The 8,970-nt window shown below is 35.0% G+C and overlaps 1 protein-coding gene across 1 annotated transcript in view; it reads right to left on the bottom strand.

Moving 5' to 3' along the window:
- LOC139513245 (WAS/WASL-interacting protein family member 2-like) overlaps nucleotides 1–3,869 on the bottom strand; it is a 35,681-nt gene extending 31,812 nt beyond the window's left edge. Inside the window, exon 1 of the mRNA XM_071301572.1 lies at nucleotides 3,727–3,869. The gene's annotated coding sequence lies outside the window, so the exon portion shown is untranslated. The remainder of the gene's footprint in view (nucleotides 1–3,726) is intronic.
- Between the last annotated feature and the right edge of the window lie 5,101 nt (nucleotides 3,870–8,970).

Raw genomic sequence — 8,970 nt, forward strand, 5'->3', positions numbered from 1 at the left:
TTCAGGGGAGAATGTTTGTAAAATTTATCTAACAAGAAATGCAAAGTAATGAGAAAGTTGTGAAGTAGTTTTGTTGTTGCGCAACCCCCCCCCCCCCCCCCCCCCCACTTTGCCAAAAAAACCAAAAAGGTAATAAAAAATTATCATATAAGGGCAATCTATCCTATTAATGATTTCTGCAAAATTCAGTTGATTGTGCAAGGGTTGTATAGCCAGCTGAGGTCCTTAAAAACTCTCTTTCTTTTGTTGTTGCAGATAGATCTTGACCTGATAAACAATTTTACCACATGTCAGATTTGCTCTAAATGCTTTGGTTTTTGAGTGATAAGCCAAAAACTGCATTTTACCCCTATGTTCTATTTTTAGCCATGGCGGCCATCTTGATTGGTTGGCCGTGTCACCGGACACAATTTTTAAACTAGATACCCCAATGATGATTGTGGCCAAGTTTGGTTTAATTTGGTCCAGTAGTTTCAGAGAAGAAGATTTTTGTAAAAGATAACTAAGATTTACGAAAAATGGTTAAAAATTGACTATAAAGGGCAATAACTTCTAAAGGGGTCAACAGACCATTTTGGTCATGTTGACTTATTTGTAGATCTTACTTTGTTGAACATTTTTGCTGTTCACAGTTTATCTCTATCTATAATAATATTCAAGATAATAACCAAAATTTTCTCAAAATTACCAATTCAGGGGCAGCAACCTATCAACAGGTTGTCCGATTCATCTGAAAATTTCAGGGCAGATAGATCTTGACCTGATAAACAATTTTACTCAGTCAGATTTGCTCTAAATGCTTTGGTTTTTGAGTTATAAGCCAAAAACTGCATTTTACCCCTATGTTCTATTTTTAGCCATGGCGGCCATCTTGGTTGGTTGGGCAGGTCACCGGACACAATTTTTAAACTAGATACCCCAATGATGATTGTGGCCAAGTTTGGTTTAATTTGGTCCAGTAGTTTCAGAGGAGAAGATTTTTGTAAAAGTTAACGACGGACGACGACGGACGACAAATTGACTATAAAGGGCAATAACTCCTAAAGGGGTCAACAAACTTATTTGTAGATCTTACTTAGCTGAACATTTTTGCTGTTTACAGTTTATCTCTATCTATAATAATATTCAAGATAATAACCAAAAACAGCAAAATTTCCTTAAAATTACCAATTCAGGGGCAGCAACCTATCAACGAGTTGTCCGATTCATCTCAAAATTTCAGGGCAGATAGATCTTGACCTGATAAACAATTTTACTACATGTCAGATTTGCTCTAAATGCTTCGGTTTTTGAGTGATTAGCCAAAAACTGCATTTTACCCCTATGTTCTATTTTTAGCCATGGCGACCATCTTGGTTGGTTGGCCGGATCACCGGACACAATTTTTAAACTAGATACCCCAATGATGATTGTGGCCAAGTTTGGTTTAATTTGGTCCAGCAGTTTCAGAGGAGAAGATTTTTGTAAAAGATAATTAAGATTTACGAAAAATGGTTAAAAATTGACTATAAAGGGCAATAACTTCTAAAGGGGTCAACAGACCATTTTGGTCATGTTGACTTATTTGTAGATCTTACTTTGTTGAACATTTTTGCTGTTCACAGTTTATCTCTATCTATAATAATATTCAAGATAATAACCAAAAACAGCAAAATTTTCTCAAAATAACCAATTCAGGGGCAGCAACCTATCAACAGGTTGTCCGATTCATCTGAAAATTTCAGGGCAGATAGATCTTGACCTGATAAACAATTTTACCCCATGTCAGATTTGCTCTAAATGCTTTGGTTTTTGAGTTATAAGCCAAAAACTGCATTTTACCCCTATGTTCTATTTTTAGCCATGGCGGCCATCTTGGTTGGTTGGGCGGGTCACCGGACACAATTTTTAAACTAGATACCCCAATGATGATTGTGGCCAAGTTTGGTTTAATTTAGTCCAGTAGTTTCAGAGGAGAAGATTTTTGTAAAAGTTAACGACGGACGACGACGGACGACAAATTGACTATAAAGGGCAATAACTCCTAAAGGGGTCAACAAACTTATTTGTAGATCTTACTTAGCTGAACATTTTTGCTGTTTACAGTTTATCTTTATCTATAATAATATTCAAGATAATAACCAAAAACAGCAAAATTTCCTTAAAATTACCAATTCAGGGGCAGCAACCTATCAACGAGTTGTCCGATTCATCTCAAAATTTCAGGGCAGATAGATCTTGACCTGATAAACAATTTTACTACATGTCAGATTTGCTCTAAATGCTTCGGTTTTTGAGTGATTAGCCAAAAACTGCATTTTACCCCTATGTTCTATTTTTAGCCATGGCGACCATCTTGGTTGGTTGGCCGGATCACCGGACACAATTTTTAAACTAGATACCCCAATGATGATTGTGGCCAAGTTTGGTTTAATTTGGTCCAGCAGTTTCAGAGGAGAAGATTTTTGTAAAAGATAATTAAGATTTACGAAAAATGGTTAAAAATTGACTATAAAGGGCAATAACTTCTAAAGGGGTCAACAGACCATTTTGGTCATGTTGACTTATTTGTAGATCTTACTTTGTTGAACATTTTTGCTGTTCACAGTTTATCTCTATCTATAATAATATTCAAGATAATAACCAAAAACAGCAAAATTTTCTCAAAATAACCAATTCAGGGGCAGCAACCTATCAACAGGTTGTCCGATTCATCTGAAAATTTCAGGGCAGATAGATCTTGACCTGATAAACAATTTTACCCCATGTCAGATTTGCTCTAAATGCTTTGGTTTTTGAGTTATAAGCCAAAAACTGCATTTTACCCCTATGTTCTATTTTTAGCCATGGCGGCCATCTTGGTTGGTTGGGCGGGTCACCGGACACAATTTTTAAACTAGATACCCCAATGATGATTGTGGCCAAGTTTGGTTTAATTTAGTCCAGTCGTTTCAGAGGAGAAGATTTTTGTAAAAGTTAACGACGGACGACGACGACGACGACGACGACGGACGACGGACGACGGACGACGGACGCCGGACGCCAAGTGATGAGAAAAGCTCACTTGGCCCTTCGGGCCAGGTGAGCTAAAAAAAGTCACAATTATCTAAATGCGTTGCGACCGAAAACGTTCTCTCGTATGTGTCGCAATATTGCTATTGATTTATGGATCCCGTTTGAGATAAAATTGAAAATGGAAATGGGGAATGTGTCAAAGCGACAACAACCCGACCATAGAGCAGACAACAACCGAAGGCCACCAATGGGTCTTCAATGTAGCGAGAAACTCATGCACACGGAGGCGTCCTTCAGCAGGCCCCGAAACAAATATGTATATTAGTTCAGTGATAATGGACGTCATACTAAACTCCGAATTATACACAAGAAACTAAAATTAAAAATCATACAAGACTAACAAAGGCCAGAGGCTTATAATTGCGGCGGGGTTAAACATGTTTTTTGAGACCAGACATCATTACGACATGAAAATTAAAAAAAATCGGATTACCATATCTTCAATGGTTTAGCGCTTTCAGGCTTTCAAGATTTTGTTTAGTTAAACATTTCAGAAGATATCAACTTTGGCCGGAATCCGCCCTTCACCAACCGTAGGCATACTTCACCTTTTCCATAGTCGGATATTTCCCTTGAAAAAAATCCGATTAAATAACCTTACGGACCAATCATATTCAAACATTTGTAGATTTGCAAATCATATCAGAATTAACTATATGTATATGTACGTACGTTATAGTACCGCTGCTTTTGGACTGTTAGTCTCCGTAACATAGCGATGCATATCGGCTTTTTATGTTTGCTTCATGTGAGTGCCGAGAGGTTTCTCGACTCTTCATGGCCGCTTCATCGTTAACGGCATCACAAAGGCGAAGACGTCACATAGAACCGACGATATAATTTATATCACCCAAGGTCGTAGCTAGGCATCTTGTTTTAGTGAGGCAAAGTAATTGAGCCGAGCGAAGCGAGGCGATTTTTTTTTTTGGAGGGTATGAAATGAATGGTGCAAAATGCTGCATTCTAGGCATTTTTAGAGTGTTTGATAATGTTTTGAATTTGGACACTTTTTAGCTCACCTGGCCTAAAAGGCCATGTGAGCTGTTCTCATCACTTGGCGTCCGTCGTCGTCGTCGTCATCTGTCGTCGTTAACAATTTTTCAAACATCTTCTCCTCTGAAACTACTTAATGGATTTGAATGAAACTTAAAATGATTGTTCCTTAGATTATCCTGCACAAAGTTTGTGCTTCGATTTTTGATCGTCAAAAAACATGGCCGCCGTTACTTAAAATAGAACATAGGGGTCAAATGCAGTTTTTGGCTTATATCTCAAAAACGAAAGCATTTAGAGCAAATCTGACAAGGGGTAAAAATGTTCATTAGGTCAAGATCTATCAGCCCTGAAATTTTCAGACGAATCAAACAAACCATTGTTGGGTTGCTGCCACTCAATTGGTAATTTTAAGGAAATTTTGCAGTTTTTGGTCATTATCTTGAATATCATTATAGATAAAGATAAACTGTAAACAGCAAAAATGATCAGCAAAGTAAGATCTACAAATAGGTTAATATGACCAAAATTGTCAATTGACCCCTTAAGGGGTAAATGTCCTTTAATGACAATTTTTCACAATTTGTTCATCATATTTGCTAACTTTAAAAAATCTTCTCCTCTGAAACTACTGAATGGATTTGGATGAAACTTAGCATGATAGTTCCTTAGATTATCCTGCACAAAGTGTGTGCTTCAATTTTTGATCCGTCAAAAAACATGGCCGCTCTTACTTTAAATAGAACATAGGAGTAAGTTTTTGTGTTTTGGTCTGTTTTTCTTATACTATATGCAATAGGTCTACTAAAATTGGTGTATAGAATGATTGTAAGGTGTACATGTCTAGCTGACAGGTGTCATCTAACCTTGACCTCATTTTCATAATTCAGTAGTCAAAGTTAACTTTTTTAGTTTTGGTTTATTTTTTTAATACTTTATGCATTAGGTCAACTATATTTGGTGTATGAAAATATTTTATGATCTATATGTCGGTTACACAGGTTTTATTTGAACTTGACCTCATTTTCACAGTCCATTGCTAAGTTTTAAGTGTTTGTGTTTTGGTCTCATTTTCTTTATTTATAAACAGTAAGTCATATATATTTGTAATATTGAAGAATTGTTAGCTGTACATGTTTGCCTGGCATGGTTCAATATGTTCAATAAGGCATTGTTTACCAGGTGAGCGATTCAGGCTCTTGAGAGCCTCTTGTTATATAATATTTTTTATATGTTAAGACTTTTACTTAACACCAAATTTTTTAACAACTTTATTTAAATTTATATGTAAGATAATCATCCAAATATCACTGACTTGAGTCTGCTGCCGGAACATAGAACAAACATCGATTCAGTAGAGTTTGCCAAATGTTTCTATAGCCGGTTCAGTCAAATCGTTTCAGAATCATAATTTGGTCTGCTGATATCTTTATCGTGATGAACATGGCAAGCCCGCACAATCTCTCGCCACTCATGCCTGCTCTTATCTTAAGTTTTCAGTCGTTTCAGGGCAGTCTGTGTTTCTAAAGTAAGCACATTATCATCAACACAATGATCAATGTCTTCTTCCAATTCCTTCTCCATCAGCAATTTGGTAGCAGCATCGGTAGTAAAAGTTTAGTTTGCAAAAGGGAATTAAGCATTCCTGTAATCACCATCATACAGTTACAGTTACAAAAAATATTAAACTCGCTTTTATGCTGACAAAGAGTAGACAAACTAGGGATAGAATGAGATAAAGATAACTGTATTATGATTCTATCTATAGAGTATATATGATATGGGTACAGGGGAATTGGAATGGAGTTTTTGACGTTTACATGTAGGTCCATAATTTCAAATTATTTCTGTTGTATTTTAGTTCCAGAATCTATAAATTTAGGGGTAATGGTATGGGGTGTCCGATTCCAAAAGCCCGAATATAAAGAAACAAAATTCCGTAGTCCCGAAAAAGCAAAGACAAAATCCTGTGTTAAAGGTTCTACCATTCCTCAATAATATCAAATTGGAATATGGGATATTCTTTAAATTTTTAAGGTTAAAGAAATATGAATAGGAACTAATTCATGCATGTTTCATATTATTTATATTTTATTTATCTGTATAAAAGAGAAAGATTAAAGTTCGTGAAACGCAGACAGGACTGCCCCCTTGCGATGACTTGATTTGTCAAAAGTTGGTTAAATGGAGAAATGAATACGCAGACAGGACTGCCCCCTTCTGAAGACCAGTACCGGTACTTGATTTGTCAGTTTACTTATCGTTTTTGGATTGTTCTAAGGAAGTTATATGCAATACTCAGACTCTGTTCACAAAAAAACTAGTTTACTAGAATTATTCCTTCTTTACCGTCAGTGTCGCTTTTCCTTTTCTGCAAGAGCCTGTTTTTAACTAGAGATCCATGATGATTATCATTACTAGGTTAATGTTATCGAGAAACATCACCCGTTGAGATGCTGAGTTATATCCAGGAAGAATAGTTACAAAGGAATGATGACAAGTTATATAGAAATTAAGGTTGAGACAGAACAACAAATGACTATTATATTGATATATATGTATAAAAAAATAATCAGTGTCGAAATTTTAGTGAGGCAATTGCCTCACTTGCCTCAAGGGTAGCTACGGCCTTGCATTCAACTAACGCATTGGTGTTAACAGTAGTACTCGTGGTTGACACATGTTTTATCAATAGAGGATCACTGATAAATTCTACATAAACTGCATCTTTTCAATGAAACCGAATACATTACAGACTAGCGAATGTTGCTGAAGCAGGATCCGTTTCTTTCTTTTTAACCAGCAAATCAAGATTTACAAAACACCCTCAAGACTAATATCATTTGATGACTCCTCTTAGTGTTTTTGTCGTCTTTTGAGTAGATTGGGTATCTTTTGCTAAATCTTTTTAAATTCAGGAAAATAAAGCCCGTGACCTCCTATTTTTATTTTATTTTTCAGATATTTAAATGAAAATTTATCGTCACATTGAAATTTAACCAATTGTTAACATTTAATAAATCCTCAAAAAAGAATAAAAGTGCTTTAGAGCCATGAACGATAAAGATTCCTTTTAAAATTTTTCCATTTTTTGGTATTGTTGTATGCTTAGCTAAGCAAATTACAAATTTAAGTTTAAGTTATCTTCCTTGGTACATGATTGTACATTAGTAGTTGAACCTATTTTTTTTTACAACCAAAGTCTGACCGTCTAATCTATATAAAAAAAAACCACTGAAAAACACCTATGTACCTGCTATTTAGTTTAATAGATGGAAGTTATTATGGTTACAGTTTAAACTTAAAGATCACTTATCATAAACTAGAGGCTTCTAAGAATTTTAGACTCTCAACTGTCTATCTAATTTAGCTGTTTTTTTTTCTTTTTGGCTGTTTAGAGTTTCTTCTTGCTCAGTTGTCACACATATATCTGTTTTGTTGATAAACTTTTGCAATAAGAGTTTCTTACCTGTTATATTTTAAAGATAATATGCAAAGTGAACACGTCAACAAGCATTTATATAAAACTGCAGTCTGTTTTGCTGATTACTTTTGCAATAAGAGTTTCTTACCTGTTATATTTTAAAGATAATATGCAAAGTGAACACGTCAACAAGCATTTATATAAAACTGCAGTCTCGTGAACTGTTGTCGTCAAATTGGTTCTTTATCATAAATATACTACTAGTAGTTCATCTTAGTTTTGGTTTACAGAATCATTGTATTGTAAATATGGTTGTTTTGTCGAAGGTTCTCTGGCATTTGTCGTGGTGCATTGGTTAATAATAAACCGATTGGTCAGTTTTTTTAGTATTTACTGATGAATATTTCATGTTTAGGGAACTCAGGACCTTGACCTGATTCCCATTGCTCATGGATGCATATCTAAATTTAGTAATATAATGATCTTTAAATTTTGTATTTTAGCCTATAACTTCATATATATAGCCTATATAATCATTGAAGAGTACAAGCCCTTCTTACAGGGACCATCTTACCTTAATATACCTCATCTTTGGTTCATTCATCAATAGCAATTCATGATAGTTATTTTTAGCAATAGGTCAAACATTTTTCCTATACTGAATAATTGTCAAGTGTACATGTCATCTGAGTTGGGGTATAATAACAACAACATGGATGACATAAGATGCTCAGAATAGGTTGACCAAAACCAGCAGCACTTTTTGTGCTGCTCATGGTATTGAAATATCGGAAGATAATCACATTCAGTAGGCCAACCACAACCTAATTCATATATAATATACATGTAACCTTTTATTGAAGAAACAATAAAAAGATATGGTATGATTGCCAATGAGACAACTCTCCACAAGAGACGAAATGACAGAATTGTAGCTCACAATAGGGGAGACAATTTTTTTTATAGAATTTTAAAGTCTGATAACCAATATAAAGGCAAAAATAGGTAAATCAGAATGGACCTCATATATTTATATGTTGTACTATTACACCTCTATCCTAGGTTAGGGAAAGGGTATGTATCCAGCATAGATGTTTATCTGCACCACATTCAATATGTGCCTGTCCCAAGTCAGCAGCCTGAAGTTTAGTGGTTGTTGTTTGTTGCTGTATATAATTTGTTTTTCATTTATTGTTTTGCACATGAAACCAGGTACTTTTTTTATTTGAATTGAATTACATTAGTCATGTAAGGACATGTATACAGTATAGCATTCTATGTGGTTTGGTTTTTGCTCATTATTGTAAGTGATACGATGATCTATAGTTTTACTTCAGAAGGGACCAATTCAGGGTATAGTATGTACCAATTAGCAGGAACATAGTTCTGATAAGAGCAAAGCTGTTTTGAAATTGACTGAAACCCCTTGGTTTGAGGTGAGTCGCTGGGGCAGATGGTTAAAAAAGTCATATTTTTTTAAGGAAAAAAGAAACATCTGG

This window comes from Mytilus edulis, chromosome 2 (assembly GCF_963676685.1).
Source record: "Mytilus edulis chromosome 2, xbMytEdul2.2, whole genome shotgun sequence".
In the NCBI taxonomy this organism is placed as follows: Eukaryota; Metazoa; Mollusca; class Bivalvia; order Mytilida; family Mytilidae; genus Mytilus; species Mytilus edulis.